The 18,894-nt window shown below is 46.0% G+C and overlaps 4 non-coding genes across 4 annotated transcripts; 1 reads left to right on the forward strand and 3 right to left on the reverse strand.

Moving 5' to 3' along the window:
• Positions 1-2,164: 2,164 nt before the first annotated feature.
• On the reverse strand, positions 2,165-2,236 carry trnac-gca (transfer RNA cysteine (anticodon GCA)). The gene has a single exon. It is a non-coding gene; the product is annotated as a tRNA-Cys (tRNA).
• A 2,286-nt stretch (positions 2,237-4,522) lies between these two features.
• Positions 4,523-4,594, reverse strand: trnac-gca (transfer RNA cysteine (anticodon GCA)). The gene has a single exon. It is a non-coding gene; the product is annotated as a tRNA-Cys (tRNA).
• Positions 4,595-6,791: 2,197 nt separating this feature from the next.
• Positions 6,792-6,863, reverse strand: trnac-gca (transfer RNA cysteine (anticodon GCA)). The gene has a single exon. It is a non-coding gene; the product is annotated as a tRNA-Cys (tRNA).
• Positions 6,864-13,571: 6,708 nt separating this feature from the next.
• On the forward strand, positions 13,572-13,643 carry trnas-gcu (transfer RNA serine (anticodon GCU)). Its single transcript has one exon. It is a non-coding gene; the product is annotated as a tRNA-Ser (tRNA).
• Positions 13,644-18,894: the final 5,251 nt, after the last annotated feature.

Here is an 18,894-nt window from a genome sequence, read left to right on the forward strand (position 1 = left end):
GAGAAATACATTCCTCTAAAAAAAACAACAAATAGTCAAAAATAAAACATTGTAGATGAATAAAGAGATAAGGGTAAAATTGAAATTGAACAAATGCATATTCTAACTACATGGACAATAAAGGAAAGGATGATAAAGGGGAACATGAAGACGTTAGGAAGGATGTCAACAAGCAATCAGGAAAGCAGAAAGGAAATACAAAATTAAATCATAGAAGCATTGAATCATAGAAGTTACAACATGGAAACAGGCCCTTCGGCCCAACATGTCCATGTCGCCCAGTTTATACCACTAAGCTAGTCCCAATTGCCTGCACTTGGCCCATATCCCTCGATACCCATCTTCCCCATGTAACTGTCCAAATGCTTTTTAAAAGACAAAATTGTACCCGCCTCTACTACTGCCTCTGGCAGCTCGTTCCAGACACTCACCACCCTTTGAGTGAAAAAATTGCCCCTCTGGATCCTTTTGTATCTCTCCCCTCTCACCTTAAATATGTGCCCCCTCGTTATAGACTCCCCTACCTTTGGGAAAAGATTTTGACTATCGACCTTATCTATGCCCCTCATTATTTTATAGACTTCTATAAGATCACCGCTTAACCTCCTACTCTCCAGGGAATAAAGTCCCAGTCTGTCTAACCTCTCCCTGTAAGTCAAACCATCAAGTCCCGGTAGCATCCTAGTAAATCTTTTCTGCACTCTTTCTAGTTTAATAATATCCTTTCTATAATAGGGTGACCAGAACTGTACACAGTACTCCAAGTGTGGCCTCAACAATGCCCTGTACAACTTCAACAAGACATCCCAACTCCTGCATTCAATGTTCTGACCAATGAAACCAAGCATGCTGAATGCCTTCTTCACCACCCTATCCACCTGTGACTCCACTTTCAAGGAGCTATGAATCTGTACTCCTAGATCTCTTTGTTCTATAACTCTCCCCAACGCCCTACCATTAACGGAGTAGGTCCTGGCCCGATTCGATCTACCAAAATGCATCACCTCACATTTATCTAAATTAAACTCCATCTGCCATTCATCGGCCCACTGGCCCAATTTATCAAGATCCCGTTGCAATCCTAGATAACCTTCTTCACTGTCCTCAATGCCACCAATCTTGGTGTCATCTGCAAACTTACTAACCATGCCTCCTAAATTCTCATCCAAATCATTAATATAAATAACAAATAACAGCGGACCCAGCACCGATCCCTGAGGCACACCGCTGGACACAGGCATCCAGTTTGAAAAACAACCCTCGACAACCACCCTCTGTCTTCTGTCGTCAAGCCATTATCAAGAAATAGTCAATTATTGCACTGAAATGTCAAAAACATCTGGATAGAGATAGGGCCAACAAGGGATACACAAGATATCCTCAGAGGTAATAACAGTGAAATGGCTGGAATATTGAATAGTTACTTTGTCTCAGTATTTATCAGGGAGACTATACATGCTTAACATAACTTCTCCGCTTTTCAATTCTATCCCCCTGGAAATGAACCCCAGTGCTTGGCTTGTTTTTTTTTATGTAGTCACCACTTTTAGTGATTTGTGTACCTGTCGTCCGAGATCCTTGGTTAAACCACACTTGGAGCACTGTGAACACTTCTGGTCTCCCTATTATCAAAAGGATATCGAGGAATTGGCGAAGGTGAAAATAATGATGATGCCAGAACTGAAAGATAATACCTGTCAGGATAGATTTAACAGGCTGATGGCTGACATGATGGAGGTCTTTGGATAATGAAAGGGTTTGATTGGGTCGACGTAGAGAAAATGTTTCCACTCGTAGGGGACTCTAAAACTATCGGTTATCAATATAAGATAGTCACTGATAAATCCAATAGAGAATGCATGGGAAACTTCTTTACCAAAGAGTTGCAAGAATGTGGAATTCGCTACCTTAAGGAGTAGTTGAGGCAAATAACATCGATACATGAAATGGCAAACTAGATAAACACACGGGGGCGAAAGGAATGGAAGAGTGTGCGGATGGGGGCAAATGAAGTCGGGAGGGAGGTGTCTTGTGTGAAGCATAAAGGCTGGCACAGACCCGTTGGGTCAAAAGGCCTGGATCTGTGCGGCAAACTCAATTTTCACAACGACAGCGACAGATTACTGATTTTCTGAGTCCCCAAAAGAAGCACTTAGAATGTGCAAGGGGGCGCCTGGATTCGAACCAGAGACCTCTTGATCTGCAGTCAAATGCTCTACCACTGAGCTACACCCCCACATCTGTTGACCATTCTTGCACGCACTATGTAATGGAGCTCAGTAGCTGGCAGTCACCAATGTTGATATTACCAACATGAGAAGAAGCTTCATCAGTTATTCTGGGAGACAAATAAATACAGCAATCAGAAATGAATCATGAACGGAGTGAGTCACACTATTGTGTACAGATGCGATGCACAACCCGACATGGAAAGCCTTGTCACTAAACTTCAGTGAGCACATCCTTACCACAGAACGTGCAACTGGAAGCACCAGACAAACGACACCTGAATTTCAACCAGATGTTTCTCCAGCAGCTGTCAAGTGCTCTCTAACTGTGCTCTGCCCCAATTCTGTAATTCGTTACAGTCAACACAAGAAACAACAGGTTCAACGTGCTGTTTCACAAGATCATGCTCTCAGTGCCATAAATGTAAATGTACAGAATATCGAATCAATGTAATAAATAAACATCCAGCAGGCATTTAGCAAGAGTGGACAGGAGGAGATAGTGTGAGAAGTGACTGTAATATTTGTTAAGTCAATAGATTCATTTACAGGTTACGGAACTGAAGTGGGACTTAACGAAAGGGAAAGTGTGTAAATTGCATCCTGGCCATGAAATCAGAAGCTGTGAGTGTCGAAATTGTGTCGTCGCCAGGAAATAAAAGTGGAAAATGCTGAAAGCCTCTATTTGACCCGCGGATGCTCGCAGAGAGTGCTGGCAATAGGCGTGTGGCCGTCTTTCTCAATTATTATTTTAAACCTTATCACTAGTGCCTCGATATTCGCCTACACTTACTTCTCCTATCTCCTCCGTTTCATTCCCCATTACTAGATCCAGCAGTGATTCCTCTCTTGTCTGCCTGTCTCTCATTTATAATTTTATCGCTCCTGCCTGCTCTCCCTGCCTCCCTCTCGCTCTCACTCATTCAGTCGCTCGCACACTCACGAACACGCTAATTCACTCACTCTATCCATCCCTCATTTCCTCCTTCCCTCACTCCCTCCCTCACTCACTCACACATCACTCCCTACCTCAATCCCTCCACCGTAAAGATTGAGAGAGACATCAGTAAGACAAAGACCAAATTAATAGATTGGAAACAAACTATTTTTGAGGGGATGAGATTGGAACCTGGGAAGGTGAACTTGGAAAAAATCTTGACAAAGATATAGAACAGGTTTTGGGAAATATTTGAAACGGTAATCAATAGAGTTCAAGAGAAACACATTCCTCTCAGAAAAAAACAACAAATAGTCAATAATGAAACATTGTGGATGAATAAAGAGATAAAGGTAAAATTGAAATTGAACAAATGCATATTCTAACTAAATGGACAATAAATGAAATGATGATAAACGGGAAAATGAAGACGTTAGGAAGGATGCCAACAAGCAATCAGGAAAGAAGAAAGGAAATACAAAATTAAATTATCAAGAAATAGTCAATTATTGCACTGACATGTCAATAACATCAGGATAGGGATAGGGCCAACAAGGGATACACAAGATATACTCAGAGGTAATAACAGTGAAATGGCTGGAATATTGAATAGTTACTTTGTCTCAGTATTTATCAGGGAGACTATACATGCTTAACATAACTTCTCCGCTTTTCAATTCTATCCCCCTGGAAATGAACCCCAGTGCTTGGCTTGTTTTTTTTTTATGTCGTCACCACTTTTAGTGATTTGTGTACCTGTCGTCCGAGATCCTTGGTTAAACCACACGTGGAGCACTGTGAACACTTCTGGTCTCCCTAATATCAAAAGGATATCGAGGAATTGGCGAAGGTGAAAATAATGATGATGCCAGAACTGAAAGATAATACCTGTCAGGATAGATTTAACAGGCTGATGGCTGACATGATGGAGGTCTTTGGATAATGAAAGGGTTTGATTGGGTCGACGTAGAGAAAATGATTCCACTCGTAGGGCCTCTAAAACTATCGGTTATCAATATAAGATAGTCACTGAGAAATCCAATGGCGAATTCATGGGAAACTTCTTTAACAAAGAGTTGCAAGAATGTGGAATTCGCTACCTTAAGGAGTAGTTGAGGCAAATAACATCGATACATGAAATGGCAAACTAATTAAACACACGAGGGCGAAAGGAATGGAAGAGTGTGCGGATGGGGGCAAATGAAGTAGGGAGGGAGGTGTCTTGTGTGAAGCACAAAGGCTGGCACAGACCCGTTGGGTCAAAAGGCCTGGATCTGTGCGGCAAACTCAATTTTCACAACGACAGCGACAGATTACTGATTTTCTGAGTCCCCAAAAGAAGCACTTAGAATGTGCAAGGGGGCGCCTGGATTCGAACCAGAGACCTCTTGATCTGCAGTCAAATGCTCTACCACTGAGCTACACCCCCACATCTGTTGACCATTCTTGCACGCACAATGTAATGGAGCTCAGTAGCTGGCAGTCACCAATGTTGATATCACCAACATGAAAAGAAGCTTCATCAGTTATTCTGGGAGACAAATAAATACAGCAATCAGAAATGAATCATGAACGGAATGAGTCACACTATTGTGTACAGATGCGATGCACAACCCGACATGGAAAGCCTTGTCACTAAACTTCAGTGAGCACATCCTTACCACAGAACACAGAACTGGAAGCACCAGACAAACGACACCTGAATTTCAACCAGATGTTTCTCCAGCAGCTGTCAAGTGCTCTCGAACTGTGCTCTGCCCCAATTCTGTAGATCGTTACAGTCAACACAAGAAACAACAGGTTCAATGTGCAGTTTCACAAGATCATGCTCTCAGTGCCATATATGTAAGTGTACAAAATATCGAATCAATGTAATAAATAAACATCCAGCAGGCATTTGGCAAGAGTGGACAGGAGGAGATAGTGTGTGAAGTGACTAATATTTGTTATGTCAACAGATTCATTTACAGGTTACGGAACAGAAGTGGGACTTAACGAAAGAGAAAGTGTGTAAATTGCATCCTGGCCATGAAATCAGAAGCTGTGAGTGTCGAAACTGTGAGGTCGCCAGGAAATAAAAGTGGAAAATGCTGAAAGCCTCTATTTGGCCCGCGGATGCTCGCAGAGAGTGCTGGCAATAGGCGTGTGACCGTCTTTCTCAATTATTATTTTAAACCTTATCACTAGTGCCTCGATATTCGCCTACACTTACTTCTCCTATCTCCTCCGTTTCATTCCCCATTACTAGATCCAGCAGTGATTCCTCTCTTGTCTGCCTGTCTCTCATTTGTAATTTTATCGCTCATGACTGCTCTCCCTGCCTCCCTCTCGCTCTCACTCATTCAGTCACTCGCACACTCACGAAGACGCTAATTCACTCACTCTATCCATCCCTCATTCCCTCCTTCCCTCACTCCCTCCCTCCCTCACTCACTCACACACTCACTCTCTACCTCAGACTTCAGTGAACACATCCTTACCACAGAACGTTTGTCTGGAAGCACCAGACAAAGGACACCTGAATTTCAACCAGATTTTTCTCGAGCAGCTGTCAAGTGCTCTCTCACTCTGCTCTGCCCCTCGCTCTGTAGATCGTTACAGTCAACACAAGAAACAACAGGTTCAATGTGCAGTTTCACAAGATCATGCTCTCAGTGCCATATATGTAAGTGTACAGAATATCGCATCAGTGTAATAAATAAGCTTCCAGCAGGTATTAGGCAAGTGTGGACAGGAGGAGATAGTGTGTGATGCGACTGCAACATGTGTTAAGTCAAAATATTCAGTTACAGGTTACGGAAGAGAAGTTGGTTTATCAAATGGTAAAGTGTCTAAATTGCAGAATTCACATCCTAACCATGAAATAAGAGACCGTGAATGTCCAAAGTGGACAATGCTCAAAAGCGTCTGTTTGACCCTCCGGATTCGAATAGAAATTGCTGGCCACAGGCTTGTGGCCGTGTTTCTCAATCATTATTTTAAATCTTGCCGCTAGTGCCTGGCTGTTCTCCTACACTTACTTCTCTTAGCTGCACCGTTTCATTTTCCATTATTGGATCAAGCAGTGATTCCTCTCTTGCCCACCTGTCTCCCTTTTATCATTACATCGTTCCTGCCTGCTCCATCCGTCACCCTCTCGCTTTCACTCATTCATTCACTCAAACGCTCACGAACTCACTCACTCCCTCCCTCCCTCGCTCACTTCCTCCCTCCCTCCCTCACTCACTCACTCACTCCCTCCCTCCCTCCCTCAATCCCTCCTCAGTAAAATATTTAGAAATACTTAAGTAAGACAAATAACAAAGTAATTGATTTGAAACAAACTAATTTTGAACGGATTAGAATAGAACTGGGGAAGTTGAAAAAAATTGACAAAGAGATAGAACAGGAGTGGGAAATATTGAAGAAGGTGATTAATCTCTCTCTGGCACTCCCTCAAAGTCGAGAGGGGACGGGAATGGAAGGGTTCGATGAACGGGGGAGGAAGAGGGCCTGTGTGGAGAATGGACGCTGGCATCGAACAAGTGGGCAAAATGGCCGACTGTGGACTCAATGTGAATAACAATCCTGCAGCTGCAGGAACAGACTGACTGCATGACTTCCGACAGGGAACAATTAAAAGATAGAGGGGGCGCTTGGATTTGAACCAAAGACCTCTTGATCTGCAGTCGAATGCTCTACCGCTGAGCTACACCCCCACATCTGCATGAAGCGTTAGCACACACAAGTCAATGGAGTCCAGCACCTGGCCATCATCAACATTGATCGCACCATTCTGAAAAGAACCTTCATGAGTTATTCTGATAGGCAAGAATATGACTCCACCTCCAGAGCCTGACCCGTCCCTCAGAATTTAACTCTTCCCTTCGAGTCTGCCTCCACCCTCAGAATCTGACACGGCATTCAGTGTCGGATCCCCTCCCCCAGCCTTTGACCTCTGCCCCCAGAGTCTGACCCTTCCCCCAGAGTCTGACCCTACCTCCAGAGTCGGACTCCTCCCCAAGAGTCTGAACCTTGCCCCAGAATCTGTCACCTCCCCCAGAGTCTGACCCGACACCGAGTCTGACCCCTGTCCCAGAGCCTGACTCCTCCCCCAATGACTGACTCCTCCCCCAATGACTGACTCCTCCCCCAATGACTGACTCCGCCCAAAGAGCCGGACACCTCCACAGCGTCTGAGTCCTCCCTCAGAGCCTTACTCCTCCCTCAGAGTCTAACTCCTCCCCAGAGCCTTACTCCTCCCTCAGAGTCGGTCCCCTCCCCCGAGTCTGACTGTTCCCCCAGAGCCTGATTCCGCCTCCAGAGACTGACTCCTCCCCCAGAGCCTGACTCTTCCCCAGAGCTTTAATCCTGCCTCAGAGCCAGACACCCACCCCGACCCGATAATCTGACTCTTCCCCCAGAAAGTGAACCCGCCCCTGTATCTGACTCCGCCCTCAGGGCCTGACCCTGAAGAGGAGAGATTGGGTTGACTCGGCCTGTATTCACTCGAATTTAGAAGAATGAGAGCTGATCTCATTGAAACAAAAAAATTCTGACAGGACGAGACGGATTGGATACTGGGAGGATGTTTCCGCGGGCCGAGGGGTCCAGAACAAGGGGTCACAGGTCCGGGGTAGGACATTTAGGACTGAGATGAGGAGAAATTTCTTCACTCAGACGGTGGTAAACCTGTGGAATTCTCTACCACAGAAGGCTGTGGAGGCCAAATCACTGAATATATTGAAGAATGAGAGAGATCGATTTCAAGACACTGAAGGCATCAAGGGGTATGTGGAGAGAGCGGGAATATGGTATTGAGATAGAGGATCAGCCATGGTCATATTGAATGGCAGAGCAGGCTCGAAGGGCCGAATATGCTCCTATTTTCTATGTTTCTTCGCCGGAGCAGCAGACGAGGGAGAAAAGAACGGGAGGGGAGGGAGATCGCGTGAGATGAAGTCGGGTGGGAGGATGCTTGTGTGGAGCATCAACGATGGCAGAAACCAAACGAGTGGGCCTGTTTCCCTGCTGTCGACTCGATGTAAACAACAATTTTACTGCTGCAGTGAAGGCAGACTGAGTGCACGATTCCCAAGGTCAGAAGTAAAACGTGCAAGGAGGCGTTTGGATTTGAACCGAAAATCTTGTAATCTGCAGTTATATGCTCTAACACTGAGCCACACCTTGACATCTGTGATGATTTGCACTTACAAACTGATGAAGCTTCTTTTCAGGTTGGTTATATTAACATTGCTGACTGCCAGGTACTGAGCTCCGTTACGTTTTGTGAGCAAGAAATCATTACAGATGTGGGGGTGTAGCTCAGTGGTCGAGCATTTAACTGCAAAGCATGATGTCGTTGGTGCAAATCCAGATATCCGCTCTCCCTTTTTTAACTGCATCCTGTTGGGAGTCATTCCGTCGGTCTACCTTCCCTGCAGCTGCAGGTTTGTTGTTTACGTTGAGCAAAATTGAGTCGACAGCAGAGAAACAGGCCACTCGGCCCAACTGGTCTATGCTGACATTGATGCTCCACAATAGCCTCCTCCCTCCCTACTTCATCTGACCCTATCATCATAACCTTCGATTCATTTCTCCCCCATATGATAATCCAGCTTCCACTAAAATGCATCCACAATATTCCCCTCAACTATTCCTTGTGGTAGCGAGTTCCACATTCTCACCGCTCGCTGGGAAAATAAGTTTCTCCTGAATTCCCTATTGGATTTATCAGTGACGATCTTATATTGATGACCTATGCTTTTGGACTCCCCAACAAGTGGAAACATTTTCTCTGTGTCTAAAATGTTTATAATCTTAAAGACCTCGATCAGGTCACCCCTAAGCCTTCTCTTTTCTAGAGAAAGGAGCCGCAGCCTGTTCAATCTTTCCTGATAGATGTCTCATCTCAGTTCTGGTATCATCCCAGTAAATCTTTTACGCACCTTCTCCAATGCATCGATATCCTTTTTATAATATTGTGTAATTTTATTATTTTATGTATTGTCTACAGATGGGGATGGGCAACCAAATGGTGTTTCAATATTGACTAGTTTGTTTTTTGAGGAATATATTTCTGCTAAACTCTATTGATCTCCGTTTTGAATATTTGCCTCTGCTGTTCTATCTCTTTGTCTGTCAAAATGTTTTACAGTTTATTTAACGTAGTTCCAATCTCATCCTCTGAAAATTAGCTTTGTTCCAATCTATTATTTTGTCTTACTAATAACTTTCTCAATCTCTTCGGGTAGAGGGATTGTGGCAGTGAGTGAGTGAATGAGTTAGTGTGTGAATGAGTGAGTGTTTGCGTGATTGACTGCGAGAGGGAGGCAGGGAGAGCAGGCTGAAGCGATGAAATGATAAAACAGAGACAGGCAGACAAGAGAGGAATCACTGCTGCATCTAGTAATGGGAAGTGAAACGGAGAAGATAAGAAATGTCAGTTTCGGGGAACATCTAGGCAATAGTGATCATAACATAACGAAGTTTCGAATAATGATTGAGAAAGACGGCCACAAGCCTGTCGCCACCAATTTTTGCCTCCATCTGACGGAAAAAATGAGACTTTTCAGAATTTTCCACTTTCTTTTCCTGGAGGGTTCACACTTTGGACACTCACAGCCTCCTATTTCATGGCCAGGTTGTGAATTCTGCATGTTACACACTTTTCCATTCATTAAGGCCCACTTCTGTTCCGCAACCTGCAATCGAATGTATTGACTTAAAACAACTTACAGTCACTTCACACACTGTCTCCTCCTGTCCACACTTGCCTAATACCTGCTGGACGATTATTTATTACATTGATGCGATATTCAGTGCACTTCCATATATGGCAGACAGAGCATGATATTGTGAAACTGCACATTGAACCTGCTGTTTCTTGTGTTGGCCGCTGGGGCAGAGCACAGTGAGATTGCATTTGACTGTAGCTGGAGAAACATCTGGTTGAAATTCAGGTTACCTTTGGTTGGTGCTTCTTGTTCCGCGTTCTGTGGTAAGGATGGGTTCACTGAAGCTTAGTCACAAGGCTTTCCATGTTGGGTTGTGCATCGCACCTATATACAATAGTGTGACTCACCCCATTCATGAAACATTTCTGATTGTCATAGTTATTTGTCTCCCAGAATAACTTATGAAGCTTGTATTCAGGTTGGTTATATCAACAATGGTGACTGCCAGATACTGAGCTCCGTTACCTTGTCTGTGCACGAAATCATCACCGAGCATTTAACGGCAGATAAAGAGGTCTCTGGTTCAAATCCAGTTTCCTCCTTTTAAATTCTTATCTCGGGAATCAGACACTCAGTCCGTCCTTCCCTGCAACAACAGAATTGATGTTTTTATCGAGTCTACAGCAGGGAAGCAGGCCACTCATCTCCTTTGGTCAATGCCGCTGTTGATGCTCCACACGAGCATCCTCCCTCGCCACTTCATCTCACCCAATCACACTCCCCTTCCGTCCCTGTCCCCCATCCTGTGCTCATCCATCTTCCCTTTCACCCATCTGTCCTGTTTGCTCCGACTTCTCCTCCTGGTGGCGAGTTCCACATTCTCACCACACTGGTGACCATCTTATTGCGATGACCTCTCGTTCTGGTCTTCCCCACATGATGGAAACATTTCCTCCATCCCAGTCCACCTTATTAAAGCCATTATTTATTTTAAGGAAAGTGTTTATGATCTGGAATGCGCTGCCTCATTCGGACAGTGGATGCAGATTCAATTGAAGCTTTCGGAAAGGTAATTGGATAAACACTTGAAGGGATTAAAATTGCAGGGTTACGGGGAAAGAGCGGGGGAATGGGACTAACTGCATTGCCCTTACAAAGAGCCGGCACGGGCTCGATGGGCCAAATGGCTTCCTTCTGTGCTGTAACCAATCGTTGATTCGATAATTCTACGTCTGCACAGTGACTGATCAAAGTCAAGGAAACTGAGTCATTGGGAGGAGTCAGACTGTGGGGGAGGATTCAGGCTCTGGGGGAGGAGTCAATGTCTGGAGGAGGACTCAGGCTCTGAATGAGTTATCAGGCTCTGGTGGAGGAGTTAGACTCTGTGGGTGGAGTCACACTATATGGAGGGGTTAGACTCTGGGGCAGGCGTCAGACGCGAGGAGCGGGGTCCGACTCTGGGGTAGCAGTCCAGTCTCTGGGTTAGGAGTCAGACGCCGAGGGCGGGGTCAGACTCTGGGGGATTGGTCAGGCAAAAGGGAATAGAAAGAGGTTTGGGGCAAAAGGGAACATGAAGAGGTTTGGAAGGATGTCAAAAAACAATTCAGAAAGCGATGAGAAAGAAGGAAATTAATTCTTAAGGAATATAAAATGAAATAGAAAATTCTTCAACAGACACATCAATAACAAAAGTATACTTGCCAGATTATTAGGACCACTCGGGGGTACATAAGATAGGGTAAAGGTAGAGAAAATGTTTCCACTTGTGGGGAGTCCATTACTGGAGGTTATCAATATCAGATAATCTAATAAATCCACAAAGGAATTCAGAAGAAACTTCCTTACCCAAAGGGTTGTAAGAATGTTGAAAAGGCTATCAAATGGAATAGTTGAGTTAAATAACTTCGATGCATTTAAGGGGAAACTAGATTAGCACACGAAGGAGAAAGGAATGGAAGCTGGATGGGGAGTTTCAGATGAACGAGTCTGGATGCTGACATAGAACACTTGAGCCAAATGGCCTGCTGTAGACTCAATGCAACTCAACGTAAATAACAAACCTGCAACTGCAGGAACAGACTTACTGTATGACTCTCTGGAGAAAACATTTTAAAGATAGAGGGGGCGCCTGAAGTTGAATCAAAGACCGCTTGATCGCCAATCAAATGCTATACTACCGAGCTAAACCCCCACACCTAGGCGGTTTTTTTGCACACACAAGGTAATGGAGCTCAGTACCTGGTCTTCATCAATATTGATATCGCCATGCTGAAATGAAACGCCATCAGTTATTCTGGGAGACAAATAACTACGGCAATCAAAAATGTTTCATGAATGAAAAGAGTCACACTATTGTGTACAGATGCGATGCACAACCAGACATGGAAAGCCTTGTCACTAAGCTTCAATGAACACATCCTGACCACAGAACGTGGAAATAGAAGCACCAGACAAACGACACCTGAATTTGAACCAGAGTTTTCTCCAGCTGCGGTTAAATGCTCTCTCACTGTTCTCTGTCCCAAGCTCTTTAGATCGTTGCAGTCCACACAAGAAACACTAGGTTCAATGGGCCGTTTCTCAGTGCCATATATGTAACTGTACAGAATATCGCATCAATGTAATAAATACGCATCCAGCAGGCATTAGGCAAGTGTGGACAGGAGGAGATAGTGTGTGAAGTGACTGTAACACGTGTCAAGTCAATATATTCAGTTACAGGTTACGGAACAGAAGTGTGTCTTAATGAATGGAAAAGCGTGTAAATTGCAGAATTCATATCCTGGCCATGAAATAAGAAGCTGTGAGTGTTCAAAGTGTGAATTGTCCATGAAATAAAAGGCAGGGAGAGCAGGCTGGAGTGATGAAATGATAAAACAAAGACAGGCAGACAAGAGATGAATCACTGCTGGATCTCGTAATGGGAAGTGAAACGGAGGAGTTAAGAAATGTCAGGGTAAGGAAACATCGAGGTAATAGCGATCATAACATAATAAGGTTTAAAACAATGATTGAGAAAGACGGCCGCAACCCTGTCACCAGAACTTTCTGCTTGCATCTGATGGATGAAAAGAGACTTTTTTTCGCATTTTCCACTTTTATTTCCTGGAGGATTCACACTTTGAACTCTCACAGCCTCTTATTTCATGGCCAGGGTGTGAATTCTGCAATTTACACACGTTTCCATTCATTAAGAACCGCTTCTGTTCCGCAACCTGCAAACGAGTTTATTGACTTCATACAAGTTACAGTCGCTTCACACACTGTCTCCTCCTGTCCACACTTGCCTAATGCCTGCTGGATGAATATTTATTACATTGGTGCGATATTCTGTACACTTCCATATATGGCACTGAGAGCATGATGTTGAGAAACTGCACATTGAACCTGGTGTTTCTTGTGTTGACTGCAACGATCTAAAGAGCGGGGGGCAGAGCACAATGAGAGAGCATTTGACTGCAGCTGGAGAAACGTCTCGTTGAAATTCAGGTGTCGTTTATCTGGTGCTTCGAGTTCTGCGTTCTGTGGTAAGGATGTGTTCACTAATGCTCAGTGACAACACTGTCCATGTTGGGTTGTACATCACAATAGTGTGACTCACTCCATTCATGAAACATTTCTGATTGCCGTAGTTATTTGTCTCCCTGAATAACTGATGAAACTTCTATTCAGGTTGGTTGTATCAACATTGGTGACGGCCAGGTACTGAGCTCCGTTAACTTGTGTGTGCAAGAAATCATCATCGAGGTGGGGGGTGTAACTCAGTGGTAGAGCGTTTGACTGCTGATTAAGAGGTCTTTGGTTCAAATCCAGATGCCCTCTCTACCTTTTAAGTTCTTATCTTGGGAATCACAAACTCAGTCTGCCTTCCGTGCAGCAACAGGATTGATGTTTACGTCGAGTCGACAGCAGGGAAACAGGCCACTCATCCCGTTTGGTCCATGCCACGGTTCAAGCTCCACACGAGCCTCCTCCCTCCCCAATTCATCTCCTCCATCTTCCCCTGTGATCCATCTGTCCTGTTTGCTCCGACTGCTCCTCGTGGTGGCGAGTTCCTCATTCTTACCACATCAGAGACCATCTGATATCGATGACCTCTCGTTCTGGCCTCCGCCGCAAGATGGAAACATTTCCTCTCTCTGTCCGCCATATGGAACCTTTTAATTATCTTAAAGTAAGTGTTCCTTATCTGGAATGTGCTGCCTGATAGGACGGTGGAGGTAGATTCAATTGCAGCTTTTAAAAAGGGAATTGGATCAACACTTGAAGGGTTTAAATTTGCAAGACTACAAGGAAAGAGCGGGGGAATGGAACTAACTCGATTGCTCTTACAAAGAGCTGGCACCGGCTCGATGGACCAAATGGCCTCCTTCTGTGCTGTAACCAGTCTATGATCGTAAGATTCTGCGTCTGTACAGTGCCTGATCAAAGTCAAAGAAACTGAGGCAAGCGGAGGAATCAGGCTCAGGGGAAGGAGTCAAATTCTGGAGGAGGAGGCCGGCTTTTGTGGAGGAATCAGGCTCTGGAGGAGGAATCAGCCTCTGGGGAGGAGACAGTGTCTGGGGGAGGGGTCAGACTCTGGGGGCGGAGTCAGGCTCTGGGGGAGGAGTCAGACTATGGAGGAGGAGTCAGACATTGGGGAGGTATCAGAAACTGTGCGGGGGAGTCAGGTCTCTGGGGGCGTAGTCCGGACTCTGGGGCGAAGTCAGACTCTGAGGGTGGAGTCAGGCTCTGAGTAAGCGGTCAGGCTCTGGAGGAGGAGTCATGCTCTGGGGGAGGAGTCAGACTCTGGAGGAGCCTTCAGACTTTCAGGGAGGTGTCAGGCTCTGGGCAAAAGGCAATAGGAAGAGGTTAGGAAGGGTGTCAAAAAACAATTCAGAAAGCAATGAGAATCTAGGAAATTAATTCTCAAGGAATATAAAAAGAAATAATAAATTATTCTGCAGACACATCAATAACAAAAGGATACTGACCAAATTAATTGAGCCACTAAGGGATACACAAGATAAACTCAAAGATAATGACAGTGAAATGGCAGAAAAATTGAATGCTTACTTTGCCTCAGTATTTACCAGAGGAGACTAACAAGGTGGGCAGGACATTAGAAGAAGAGATCAGAAAAGGTGTAAAGACATTGAAGAAAAAAAGGGAGAGTTAATTAATAAACTAATCAAACTTAGAGAGGACAAAACCTCAGGTCTGGAGAAAGTGGATCAATACATATCAAAAGTAGTTAGGGAAGAGCTAGCAGAGGCACTATTGCAAATATAAATACATTGGGCCCGATTTCAGCACCCGCTACTGGGTGCGTTCTCGGCGGGGGGGCCCCGAAAAACCCGAAATCCCGGAGCGGGACCGGATCGCGCCTCGATCCCGCCCACGTCCGGGTTCCGCGCTGACGTGCGCAGCCCCCGCATGTGGGAATCCCGCAGGCAATTAAAGCCAACGGGATGCCACTTGAGTGTATTTACTTTGGTTGTTCAGGTCATTAACTGACCTGATTAAGGGACTGTGTGTGATTTTGGATAAACATGGGACCGTTTCACACACTGGGGGAAACAGTCCCAGTTGAAATGGACGTGTTGCAGCCGTCAGCCTGTGGAAGCTGCAAAGGTCCATTTGACAGGTGGGGTGGGGGGAGACCCTCAGCCATTGCAGGAGGCCGCTCTGTCACTTGGGACAAAGTTTGGCCTCCACCACCCTCCTCCTGATGGTCGAAGTCACCAACCTGCACACTTACCCCGGGGTCCGGAGACATGTACCTACCTTGCGGAACCCCTCAGATGTACATCTTGCGGATGGGGGCCGCCGTAGCTGCAGTCATGACCTCCTCGGAGGGCGAACGGCATCACCAGCCTCACCAGCCTCGCCATCCACGCCGTCCACCTCTGACACGTGGAGCTCCACAACAGAGTGCTGTGACACATCCACCTGTACAGCAGGAGGGAGGGCTACCGCAGAGAGAGACGCGTCGCAGAGGGCACTACACTCGCCACACGTTCCACAGACCGAGGCTCAGCCTCCTGGACCTCTCTGAGCAGCAGTGCACAAGGAGGCTCAGCGTCACTCGACATGTAGCCTTGGACATCTGCAGCCTCTTTTATGCCGAGCTGCTCCTGGCTGGCCCGTGCACCAGCTTCCTACCTGTCGCTGTCAAAGTCACCACTGCCCTCCCGAACTTCTGCTCCACAGCCTTCCAGGCTGCAACCGGGGACATCCCCGATGTCTCTCAGTCGTCTGCGCAGAAGAACCCTGCAAATACACCTACACCCACTCTGCAGTGACACACTGGGTGGCATCAGTGGTGGGTCCTCATAGGGATACCCAGGAGCGAGCATTATTGCACAAACCGGACAGGATTCGCGAAGACATGGCAGTAGTGGTGCCAATATAATGTGTGATGTGAGTTGTTCTTTAATTCAATAGAAGTAAGAACCAAGACAATCCCTCAAACACCCTTGTGCATCCCCTTCATGCTCACGACACGTTTGCCTTACGCTGCCTACTGCACATATGTGATGCATGCCCTGTGGCTGGAGCACAGGTGGTGGCAGGTTGAGTGAGGCTGGCCGTGAGAGAGATGCACGAGAGGGTGAGTATGGGATAGAGCCATGAGATTGTATGAGGATTGGGTTGCGTGGTAGTGGCGGGGTGAGTACTCGCGAGGTGAGTAGGTGCAGGTAAGTTGAGGATGAGGTTTGAGTGGGTATGAGGGGTCATGTGACAGAGTAGTGTTGGCAGTGCCGAAGGAGATGTGGGGTGGGGGCAGTGTTGTGGCAGGCGTAGTGTAGGGGAAAGACTACGTGTTCTCACTGTTGCTGACCTACTGAGGTCATTGGAGCGCCTCCTGCACTGTTTGCAGGTGGGCGATATGTTTGTGGCGCAGGTGACCCCCTCTGCCACCTCGAGCCAGGCCTTCTTGGTGGCAGAGGTGGGCCGCTTCCTCCCGCCCGCCGGGGGGAAGATCTCTGTCCTCCCCCTCCTCCTCACCCCATCTAATGATACCTGGGGTGAGGCATCATTAAACTGGGAGCAGCCTTCCCCCTGGGCTGCTCCATGATGTAATTTTTGCTGTTTGTGGCAGCATCTGTCAGTGGAGGACTGCCCCTTTAAATAGAGCGCCTCCAGCTGACAGATCTTACCTCGCATGCGCAGCCCGCCCAACGCGCAGATCAGCATCGGGGAACCCGGAGGAGCAGGTCAGTGGATCCAATTCGTGTGTTGCCTGTTACGATCGCGCGGGCAACCCACTAATTTCACCGGGCGCGCTGGCCTACCCGCCGAGTACCCGCACCCCTGGTAAAATCGGGCCCATTTTATTTACTTCACGTGTGTTGCGCCTTGGAATCTTCCGCACTCTGTCCTCTGGAGCTCAAGCATTCTCTGGACAGAATTCAATTCGACCAACAGCAAAACCGAAAAGATGTCGGAAGCTAATTGGTGACTTTTCACTAAAAGCAGTGAAACAGCATGGATCGTGCGGGATTTGAAGCTGAGATCTTGCGTATAGCGCCTAGCATAAACTTCATAAGCGAGAATAATATCCCGAAACCAACGAACCGCTAATACTAAAAACGTGCAGCCAATTTAAAGGTGTGCTGCCTCCCACAGCCGATCTGCCATTCTTTCAGACCTCTTCTGTCCATCCAATCTCGTTTTATATTCCGGTACCCAGCAAGATCAAGTTGTGCATTAACTACTTCCAGTCACCAATATTAGTCTCCCTTTACCAAATTGGTTTCGACTGTACGACTTGAATTATGAAGTAAGACGTTTCAGAATTAGTTGCTCTTAAACTACATTGCTTGGGAGGAGACTGAGAGATGTAGAGAAACAGCAGAACCGTGGAGTGAATGTCCACAGATCCCAGAAGGTAGCAGAACAGGTCGATAAGGTGGTTAAGAAGCCATCAAGTATAAACTCCTTTATTAGCCGAGGCATAGAATATAGGAGCAGGGAGGTTATGGTAGAAATTTATAAAACAATAGTTAGGCCACAGCAAGAATACTGCGTACAGGTGTGGTCACCACATTACAGGAAAGATGTGATTGCACGAGAAAGGGTACAAAGGAGATTTACGACAATGTTGCCAAACTGGAGAATTTTAGCTATGAGATTAGATTGGATAGGCTGGGGTTGTTTGCTTCGGAACTGAGGAGGCTGTTGGGAGATTTAATTGAGGTGTATACAATTATGACGAGACGAGATAGAGTGAATAGTAAGGACCTATTTCCCTTAACAGAGAGGTCAATAATCAGGATACATGGATCTAAGGTAATTAGTGGAAGGATTAGAGGGGAGCGAAAGAATTTTTTTCCAACCAGAGGGTGATGGGTGTCGGAAAATCACTGCCTGAAAGGGTGGGAGAGGCGGAAACCCTCATCGCATTGAAAAATAAAAACTTCAATATGCACGTGAAGATCCGTAACCTACAAGATCAGGGACCAAACGCTGGAAAGGGGTTTGAGGCTCGGTACCGATTTTTCGGCCGGCACAGGCACGATGTGCAGAATGGCTTCCTTCTGTGGTGTAACTTTCGAGGATTCTATGATATGAATGCCGTCTGCCTCGGCATCGTGATAATATGCACTCTCCCATAAGTATACTTTAATCAAATTGGTGCTTTGTTTCACTGTGAGAGCGAAGAGACATAAGTGTGTTGACATTGGCTGCTGCAACTGGGTTGCACCTTTACTTTTGCTACCGTCTCAGTACTTTTCATTACCTTCTCTCCTGGTGTTGCAGTTTCGTTCAGCCTTCGCCGTTCAGGAAGCCTGAGAAGTCTATCAGGGGACACACAGAGAGGCAAGAGACAGAGACAGGGAAAGATAGAGGGATGCATGCAAGGAAAATAAAGAGTATAAATGTCAGGTTTTTCAATCTAGCAGAATTCAAGTTACAGATTGGGAGATATTGCTTCTCGGTCTTGAAATCTTGGAAGATAAGATTGCACGCCCAATGCTGGGAGAGAGGTAAATGTGGTCAATTAATTCCACTTAATGTATTTGAGCATTGAAGAGATCTTTAAACCGTAGCACTGCGAACAGAATTGAAACCTCGGCAGGAAAACCCC

Source organism: Heptranchias perlo, chromosome 20 (genome assembly GCF_035084215.1).
Source record: "Heptranchias perlo isolate sHepPer1 chromosome 20, sHepPer1.hap1, whole genome shotgun sequence".
Taxonomy (NCBI): domain Eukaryota; kingdom Metazoa; phylum Chordata; class Chondrichthyes; order Hexanchiformes; family Hexanchidae; genus Heptranchias; species Heptranchias perlo.